General features: G+C 45.8%; 1 pseudogene; it reads right to left on the bottom strand.

Annotated features, from left to right (window-relative positions):
• Positions 1 to 471: 471 nt before the first annotated feature.
• LOC101824941 lies at positions 472 to 1,926 on the bottom strand (annotated as a pseudogene).
• Between the last annotated feature and the right edge of the window lie 7,349 nt (positions 1,927 to 9,275).

Raw genomic sequence — 9,275 nt, 5'->3', positions numbered from 1 at the left:
ATTGTGTGTGGGTGATACCATCCCTGGGCTGGTGGTCCTGGGTTCAGTAAGAAAGCAGAGTAAGCAAGCGATGGCCAGTGCCCCTCCCTGGTCTCTGCATCAGTTCCTGCCTGAAGATTCCAGACCTCATTGCTCTTGATGATGAGTTGTTATCTGGAACTATGAGCTAAATCAGACTTTCCCTCCCCAAGTTGCTTTTGGTCATAGTATTTCAACACAACAATAGTAAACTAAGAAAGCTTCTTAAAAAGGACAGGAAGTAACGGATGGCATACCTAATAGGGAAGGTTAAACAGGCACCAGCAGCCAGCAACCCAGTTCTCAGAAGGGAGGGGCTTAGAGGCCACACCTATGTGAAAGAGCTTGCTTTCTGTCAGGGCCCCAAGCGAAGCAGCAGTTCCCCCTTTCTCAAAGAAAGAGGGGTAATGGGTAGTCGGGTGGTTAGACAGTGCATTCTGATTCGCCCTCCTCTCACACGTCCCTTGATATGAGCACAGAAATGCCCAGCAGGACAAGGATACCAGGGCTAAGGAGAGAAGGGGAAGCACGTAATGACTGTCATGGGGAAAGGAGGAGAGTTGAGGGAGAACATCAGATCCCCAGGAGCACAGAGGCCTACCCGAGACTGTTGTTCACAGCTTTTTTTTTTTTAATGAGAAACCAAAGCTCAAAAAAAAAAAAACCTTTAATCACCACACAACCTAACAGCGCCAGGTGCAATGTCTGGGGACAGATTCTGAGTACAATGCTGTGTGGCAACCACACACTCACACGTGGCTCTGCGAAGGCCTCCAAGGGGGGCTTGCCTTCAAGGACTGAGCCGGCGGGGGAAGGGGGGGAGGAGGGGGGGAAGTAGGGTAGGGGACTGGGCAGTGGAGACACAGCCCTAGCATGGAGACTGAGATGCCCCATGGTGGAAGGCGCTACTTCTACTTCTTCTTTTTTTTTTTTTTTTTTTTTTTGGTTTTTTGAGACAGGGTTTCTGTTTCTCTGTATTGTTTTGGAGGCTGTCCTGGAACTAGCTCTGTAGACCAGGCTGGCCTCGAACTCACAGAGATCGGCCTGCCTCTGCCTCCCGAGTGCTGGTATTAAAGGCGTGCAAATGATCTTCATTGCATTGTTCTGCATGGCCTTAAAGCCTTGCAGGACATCTCGTGTTACTCCAGTCTGCACTTCGTTGTCAAACCCCGAGGAAGTCGATGTCGTGCTGCCCAGGGATGGGGGTGAGGGTGGGGGGACCAGACACACCCCCTTGAAGCCAGGGAACTAGTTGGCAATCGTGGACAGTGTGAGCTTGTTGGTCTCCTCTGGCAGGTTGGTTGGGGAACAGTATGGGATGGATGGATTCTCGGAGAGAAGCTGGGCAGGAGGCGTCTGTCCAGGCATGAGCTGCTGTGGGGGCATGGCCCCAGGGGCATCTGGCCAGGAGCAAGGTCCAGGTGGTGGCAAATAAGGAGGCTGGCCTGGCAAGTGGTGCATAATGCCTGAGTCGTCAGTGGCATACCCGGTAGACTGGACAGTGTCCACCGCAGGGCAGCTGCCCTACCCTGAGCAGCCTTTCAGGCAGATAGTATCTCCTGACTCTTTGGCTTCCTCTTCTCTCGTGTGCGGGTCCCTCTCCACAATGATGCCCTTCATCTTGGCAATGATGTCTAAGTCAGTCTTGGTGTGTTGGACGTGCATGGGCTTGTCATAGAAGGGGAAACCCTGCATGAAATGCAGGGCATTAGTGGTGCTGTTGACCTCCTTAAAAATGACAAAGGTCTAGCCCCTCATCTTCAGGCTCCAAGACACCATGATACCCAGGATCCCGCCAAACTTGGAGAAGATGGCATGCAGGGGCTTCTTGAGCTCATCCTTCTTGATCTTCTCATTGAGACTGTTAACACAAACAGTGTGGTTGACACAGGTCTCAGGAACTGCCATGGTGTGACATGTTCAGGGATAGCCCGTGGTAGGTTGACTCAAGAGTATGTCTCTCCCCCGGCCTCCTGGTGTTCACAAAGGAGGAAAATTTAGTACAGCTGTATTTTCCTGGCTAGAGTCCAGGCCCTGAGTGGCCAGAGCTGTGCTGTTATGTATTGGGGATTTCTAGGTGAGGATGGTTAGGGGAAAGGGAGTCAGGGGGAAGAGGGCACATTTTATTTTCATTAATTTTTTCACACATATATTTTGTTCTCCTCCCTCAGCTCCTCCCAGGTCTCCCACCTCCTTACCCACTGAACTTTATGTTCTCCCACAGCCTGTTTGAACAACAAAACAAAACCCCACAAAAACCACAGAATCAAAAATCAGAGCAAAGACACTAAAGAAAAAAAGAGCCAGAACAAAATAAGATGAAGTAGTGTTGACCAGCTACTCCTGGTAGTGGGCCTGAGAAGGATGTCACAACTAACCAGAGGGCCACGCTGGGGAAAGGAGAGTAAGGGCCTCTGTAGAAAAGATGCTATTAAACCATGGTGAAAAGGTGTAGAAGCCATTTTTATTTTATTATTTTTTTTTGAGACAGGGTTTCTCTGTATTGTTTTGGAGGCTGTCCTGGAACTCGCTCTGTAGACCAGGCTGGCCTCGAACTCACAGAGATCCGCCTGCCTCTGCCTCCCGAGTGCTGGGATTAAAGGCATGTGCCACCAACGCCCGGCTGCTATTTTTCTTTTTCAACAGGGAGTCTTGTTAAGTTGCCTGGTCTGCCCTCTTGCCTGTAGTCACCTCAGTTTGCTGAGTAGCTGGAACTACAAGACCATGCCACAGTCCATGTAACGCTGATAGTTTAAAAGAGCTGAGGGCAAAAAGAAAGTTTTGAACTGGGAATGCCAGGCAAAGGAATGTGGGATGTTAGAAGTCAAGAAATAGGAAGTGGTGTAAATTTGAAAAATGAAAGGTTTTAAAGTGTGTGTGCCATGCTAGCAGGAACCACAGGAAGTACGGGAAGTGAGGTATTGGGCGCCAAAGCCACCAAATGTAGTGACAAGAGTGAAGACCCAGGAGTAGCGGAGGCAGAGAGGTTTTGAGTGTCCTTGGCTCTCTGAGGCGGCTCGAGCTCCAGTGTTTAATGGCTCCTCTTGCTTCCTCCTTCTCCATCCAGGAATTCCCACCAATAGAGTTGTACTGAGAGGGATTCTGTCCCTTGTGTCCATACAGCCAGCCTCAGGAGTCTATCCTCTTTTCTGTTCTTCTAAAGGATGCTGCCTGGGCCTGGGGACTGGCATGAAAAGCAGGGCCCTAAGGGACGAGAAAATAGGATTATATCCTCCCCTTTTGGCAGTGGATTGGCCAGCTAGCTTTACAACTGCCCTGAACATAGGACGTGATCCTCCTAATAAATTCTAGTTGGGGGGGGTATACACCATAGTCAACACATTTATGTTAACCATGCCATGGCTTTTGACATGCCAGACAGCATTCTTTTTTTCCAGAGAGCTTTGGAAACTTGCACTTTGACCATGTGATTAACGATATCGTTTTGACTGGAGTGATTTGTGATGAGTTCCAATGCAATGTAATAATTCAATAGGATTTATTTTCAAATGAGGAGAAGAAGATGAGAAGAAGAGGAGGGAGGAGGATGTGGAGAAAGAGCCAGAGGAGGAGGAAAGGAGAGAAGAGGTGAATGGGGAGGGATAAATGGAAACAAAACGCCACTTAGCAGTGTCTGCTTCATTCAAACTTATTAGCACATCAGTGACATGTTCAGAAATTGTCAGAATGCCTGCACTCAGGCTTTCAGCAGTAGGAGGTAATCTGGCAAGAGACACAACTGTAGCCATCCTAAACAAGCTTTCAGTAACAAGCCCCTTGAAGTGGCCATTTAATGGCTGATGTTTGTACCCCACTGCTTAGATATTTTGGGGAGGTTGGGAGGTTGGGAGGTTGAGAGGCTGGGAGGCTGGGCTTTTATCCTTCCTTTTTTCCTTCCTTCCTTCTTTCCTTCCTTCCTTCCTTCCATCCATTGCTTTTGTAAATTGTTTGGTAGCAGCAATGGGAAAAGCAATATTCAAGGGACACTAAGAGTGGCAGTGTTGCTGTGGTGAATCTGAGCATGTGAACTTTTAAAATGATTTGCAGAATAAATGTGGAAAAATTTACAGCTAAAATCTAGAGAAGCATCGAAACGGTAAGCAGGACTTACAAAACTGTTTGGGTGGGCAGTTCAAAGCCCAGAATGCCCAGAGAAATACAGATACCACAGTCCCAGTGTCGAAGAGGAACGAGGGCAGTTAGGGACTAGGTTAGAGATCATTCATCCTATTTTCTAACCAATAATCTAGTTGCATCTGACTGTTCTAAAAACTTTAATGAGGCTGACCTCAAAACTAATGGTCTAAACGGGACAATATTTAGGTTGTGTCATGATTGCTGTTCACTGCTCTCATCTAGAACTACAGGTAAACAGATGATAGATTGATGGATAGATAGATGATAGGTAGATAGATACATAGATGAAAGGAAGGAAGGGGAGAGAGAGAGAGAGAGAGAGAGAGAGAGAGAGAGAGAGAGAGAGAGAGAGAGAGAGAGAGAGAGAGAAAGGAAGCACACAATAGATGGGGCAGAAAATTATTAAAAGTGTGTGGTATGGAAAGGAAAGAAGAATTGATGAGTTTAAAGTTCCAGGTGAATTGCAGCAAACACGGCTGCAACTGTTGAAGGGATCCATTCCATTAAAGAGAACTAGGGCTCTGCTCCAGGACAATTGCAAAGATGCCCCATGAGCATCACACAGCCATAGGATACTTGGTGAAAATGCAAATTCATTGGATGGTAAAAGCCTAAACTGAGAATAGTCCACATGATACTGGTTGTGTAAGCATGAACATTCTAGAACAAGGGTGTCATGGGGTTGTTGGGGAAGTCCTGTGCATTTGTCAATAAAGCACTGTCTGGCCAATAGGGAATCTAGATAGGAGGGACTAAGAGTCCAGGAGGACTCTGGGAAGGAGAAACACAGGGAGTCGACATGTAACCGCCATGGGGTAGGAAGCCCGGAACTATTCTCCGGTAAGAGAAATACTTAGATTAACAATTATGGGGTAATTACTTAAGTCAGAGCTAGCCAGTAAGAAACAAGCAAGGCCAACAGCTTCATAATTAATATAGCCTCTTGTGTGTTTATTTGGGACTGATGCGGCTCTAGAACCAGGCTGGTGGAAAGGCTCCTCTCAAGGAAAAAGCTTCCCTTTACATGGGGTCTTGTGCCAAGGATTCTAGGAAGTCACCAATGTGTGCTAGGCAGTGTGTGTCAGGGTCCTGTAACCTGTAAGGAGGCTCTGAGAGGCTGCTCCATGAAGCTGAGAAGGTAGAGTCTACATTTCAATGGAAACCCCAAGATGTTAGAGATATCAGGACTGTGGGGCTTCTGTCAGGGAAAGCTGCAGGCACCGAGCAGCAGTCCAAGATAGAAGGTGCAGGTGTGTCAGGGAAGACTGGAGTGCAGATGATCCCATCATGCGTTCCAGATGTAAGACGAGGAGCTGCAGAATTTGAGGTTTGCCTTGAGGGATTTGGTCTTGTCTTTTCTTGTTCTCTTCCCATTCCTCCCTCTTGGAATTCTGTATTTATTCTGTGCCATTCTATACTGAAAGCATGTGATTTATTTTTTGTTTGTTTTTGTAGGAGCTGCCGTTTAAGAGAGCTCCTGGAATCTCAGGGAAAAAAAAGTCAGATTTTTAACCTGGGTTTGGACTGTTAAAGACTGTAGGAATCTTACAGGTGAATTAGTTTCATATTGCAATATGGGCTAAACGAGACTTTGACCTCTCGAGTTGCAGGGTGATATTTTTAGGTGTACGGTTGGCAAGGGGTAGACTTGCGATGGTTAACCCTGATGTCAACTGATGGCATTTAGAATCCTGATGGGAGGAGTCACACATTTGGCTTTTGCCTAGGAGATCGCATGCAGAAATGTTCAACCAAGACTCACTCTGAGTGTAGGCCACACCATAGAGTGGACTGGGGTTCTGCACTGGCTAAGACAGAAAATACAGGCTGAGTACAAACATTCATTCCTCCGTGATTGCAGACACACTGGGACTAGCTGTCTATCTACTCCTGCTGCTGTGACTTCCCTGCTGGGAGAGCGTTCCCACAGCTGGAAGCGAAAGCAAAGCCTTCCTTGAACTGCTTTTGTCACAGCAGTGACTGAATACATTGGCCTAGACAAGTTGTTCCAAATTTCTGTTTGTGTCCTTAGCGCTGGCACATATTGATCAGTTTCCAAAATCATTACAAAGAAATATATGACACAGGCTAATTTCATAAAGAAATTTATCAAACTCACAGCTTTGGAGGCTAAAAGTCAAAGCAGCACAGTGCAGGCTCAGGTCAGGGCCCCACAGCAGCTTGCAAAACACTGTGGGAGGAAGGACCATGCCTCCCACGAGGAAGCAGAGAAAGGGTGTGACTGGAAGTAGCACCTTCTAGAAAGAATAGTGCCTCTAGTGAGAGAGTAACCCCAGTGACCCAAGTAGACCCTACCTCAGCGTCACTACCTTGGGTACCAAGCATATAGTACATGAACTTTTAGGGAGACATCTAAAGATGAAATAAATCCCCATAAACTTTATCCCTATACCATTGGGAACTTAGCAAAGAATGGAAGGGGCCAGTGAGACAGGTTAGTGGGTAAAAGCACTTGCCCCATGAGATTGATGACTTGAGTTCAATCTCCAGAATCCACTTCTGAAAGTTAGCCTGACTTACGCATGTGCACAATGGCATACACCACACACACACACACAATGATGATGATGATTTTTTTTAAAAATTACAAAAAAGAAAATAAAGAGAAGAGAGAGAGATTTGCTATGAATGGTGAGTTTGTGGCATTGAAAAGCAAGGATGAGGGCAACAACTTCCAACATTGGAAGACAACTTAAGAAAAGACCAAGTTGACCGCAGCATTTTAAAATATCAGAGAAAAGAATAAACAACAAATGGTTGAAGAAGGAGGGAACAGAATTAACTTCCTTGGTATCTGCTGTCAATGACAAGACCGAGCTTGACTAGGTATATAAACATGGCTGACTTGAGGATTCTCAAAGACTGCTAGACTGTACTAGCTCATGTGGCTAGGCCAACTTTGCATGGCACACATATTCTGTAGAAATTAACGTGCATGATCAGGTAGTCGAACAAATACACAAGTCATTGGAGGGATTTCTTTCCCTTTACAAAAGCTATAAAGCTGAAAGGGAAGCCAGTTCCATGTATAACTGAAATTTGTTGAATGTTCATCTTTACCTGGCCCAGAACTGTGCCAATGTGAGACTAGAAGGAAAGTAATTCTAAGTCTATTAGATGGTTTAAAGGCAGTTGAATAAAATCACCAAGTATCATTTTCATAGCGCCCCAATTCACTTTCACCAAGTAATTCTAGAGTCAGGAATCTTTCCAAAGAATTCCTGCTGAGCTATACTGGGATAAAATCTGGCCCATTGTGAATATAAAATGGCAATTTTATTTAAACAGTTGGAGCTCCTTGGGTCTCTTCTGGCTGACGCTAATACTCTCCTTGTCTATATACTTTGGACACATTTTCACCTCATTCTAAAAGAGTTTTACCGCTTAATCATCTTCCTCTTGCCACCTTCCCCCTTCTAGAGAATTCTATTGGAATGGGGAATAGCTTTCATAGTGGTTAGTTGACACATTTCACAGGAAAGTTATCACTTATAATTTCTACCACATGTCCCTGAAGTTTGCACACTGGCCAAATCATGTACCCTTCCAATTTTACCATTTTTCCAGCTGTAAAACTCAGCTGATAAGTCTTCATCCTTTGAGTTTTTAAACTGCAAATAGCTTGTAGCACCACCTTCCCGATATTTCTTTGCTCTGCATGACTCATGACTTTTAAAAACTGAGTTACAGAGGCTAACATCAATTGCTGTCCTACCTGTGATATTTCTCTTGCAAACATGGACCAATAAAAATGCATGTAACCAAATTGTTAACTTGTTTTCCACAGTATTTCTAGTTTAAGTTTGTGAACTTGAATCACTCATGCACCAGACAAATGAACCTGTCATGAGACCCAGCCATCAAGATAAGTTTGTGCTTCACTCAAAAAGATTGTAATTTACGTATTGATCAAAGGAAAACTTAAATTGTTATATTCAGTGTTGGAATTTTAAAAAGCAGTATGTAAGAAAAAGATGCCATGTGACAGAGCTTGGGTGGAGGAGTTTTTTTTATTATTGGAGGCAGTGAATGGGAAAAGGAGGGAAAGAAGAGGGGAGACTGACTTCTGGGGTCAGGAACAACAAAAGAGGAGAGGAGAGGAGGGGAGGGGAGGGGAGAGGAGAGGAGAGGAGAGGAGAGGAGAGGAGGGGAGGGGAGAGGAGAGGAGAGGAGAGGAGGGGAGGGGAGGGAGAGGAGAGGACAGGAGAGGACAGGAGAGGAGAGGAGAAGACACAGAGAGAGAGAGAGAGAAGAAGAAGAGAGAGAGAGAAGCAGAGAGAGAGAACAAGAGGAAGACAGGAGGTGGGCAGGGCCCTTCTAAAAGAGAACTTAATGAATGTGCAAGGCCCTTAGTGGCTGCAGCTGAGGGTCTATCCTGTCAGAACCCCAAGGATAGGCCAGTACAGATGTCTGAATACTAACATTTAGTCCCCCAAATAATAACAGGTATGCATTATGCACCAGGCTTAGTGAATCATGGTGAGGGCTGTTTTTCTCCTCAGTAGGAGAAGGGGCTTATTATGGCAGTGCATTTTAAGACCACGGGGAAGGCATTTCCCTGACCTTGGGCATGGGCAAAGGGACCTACAGGTAGTGTCTGAGCAGAGGACCTCTCCCTGTTCCTACTTTAGGGTCAGCTCAGGAAAGCCAAGATTGCCTACCTTTTCTCTACCAGCCTCTTGGCCAGAGTAAAATTTGAAACCCATGTCCCTGGGAAGAAATGACTTTCATGATAAGGCATATCATACCAGCTACGTCACCCTGGACCTCAGCCCTTAGGGAAACTCATCCCGAAGCCTCTTTCCAGCAATGATCTGGGCTTTCTTTCCTTTGCTGTCAAATATCTTGAAATCAAAACTGTGTCTACTGCCTGAATTGTTTACCTCACTTTCTCGCCCTTCCAGTTCTCTGCAGCACCACTCACTGCAGGATCTGATCACATCACTTCTCTGCTTCCCAGGGGTATACTATGTCAGGCCCTCAAATTCCTGCAGTTCAAACTGTTCGTTTCTGCAAATTCTGCATGTGCTGAAACGAAATCGAGCACATACTCGCACCTAGACCACATCCTAATACCTGAAAGGAAGTATTCTAATTAG

Source organism: Mesocricetus auratus, unplaced genomic scaffold (genome assembly GCF_017639785.1).
Source record: "Mesocricetus auratus isolate SY011 unplaced genomic scaffold, BCM_Maur_2.0 Super-Scaffold_6730, whole genome shotgun sequence".
Lineage (NCBI taxonomy): Eukaryota > Metazoa > Chordata > Mammalia > Rodentia > Cricetidae > Mesocricetus > Mesocricetus auratus.
Note: the sequence above shows the minus strand (reverse complement) of the source record. Positions and strands in the feature narration are given on the sequence as shown.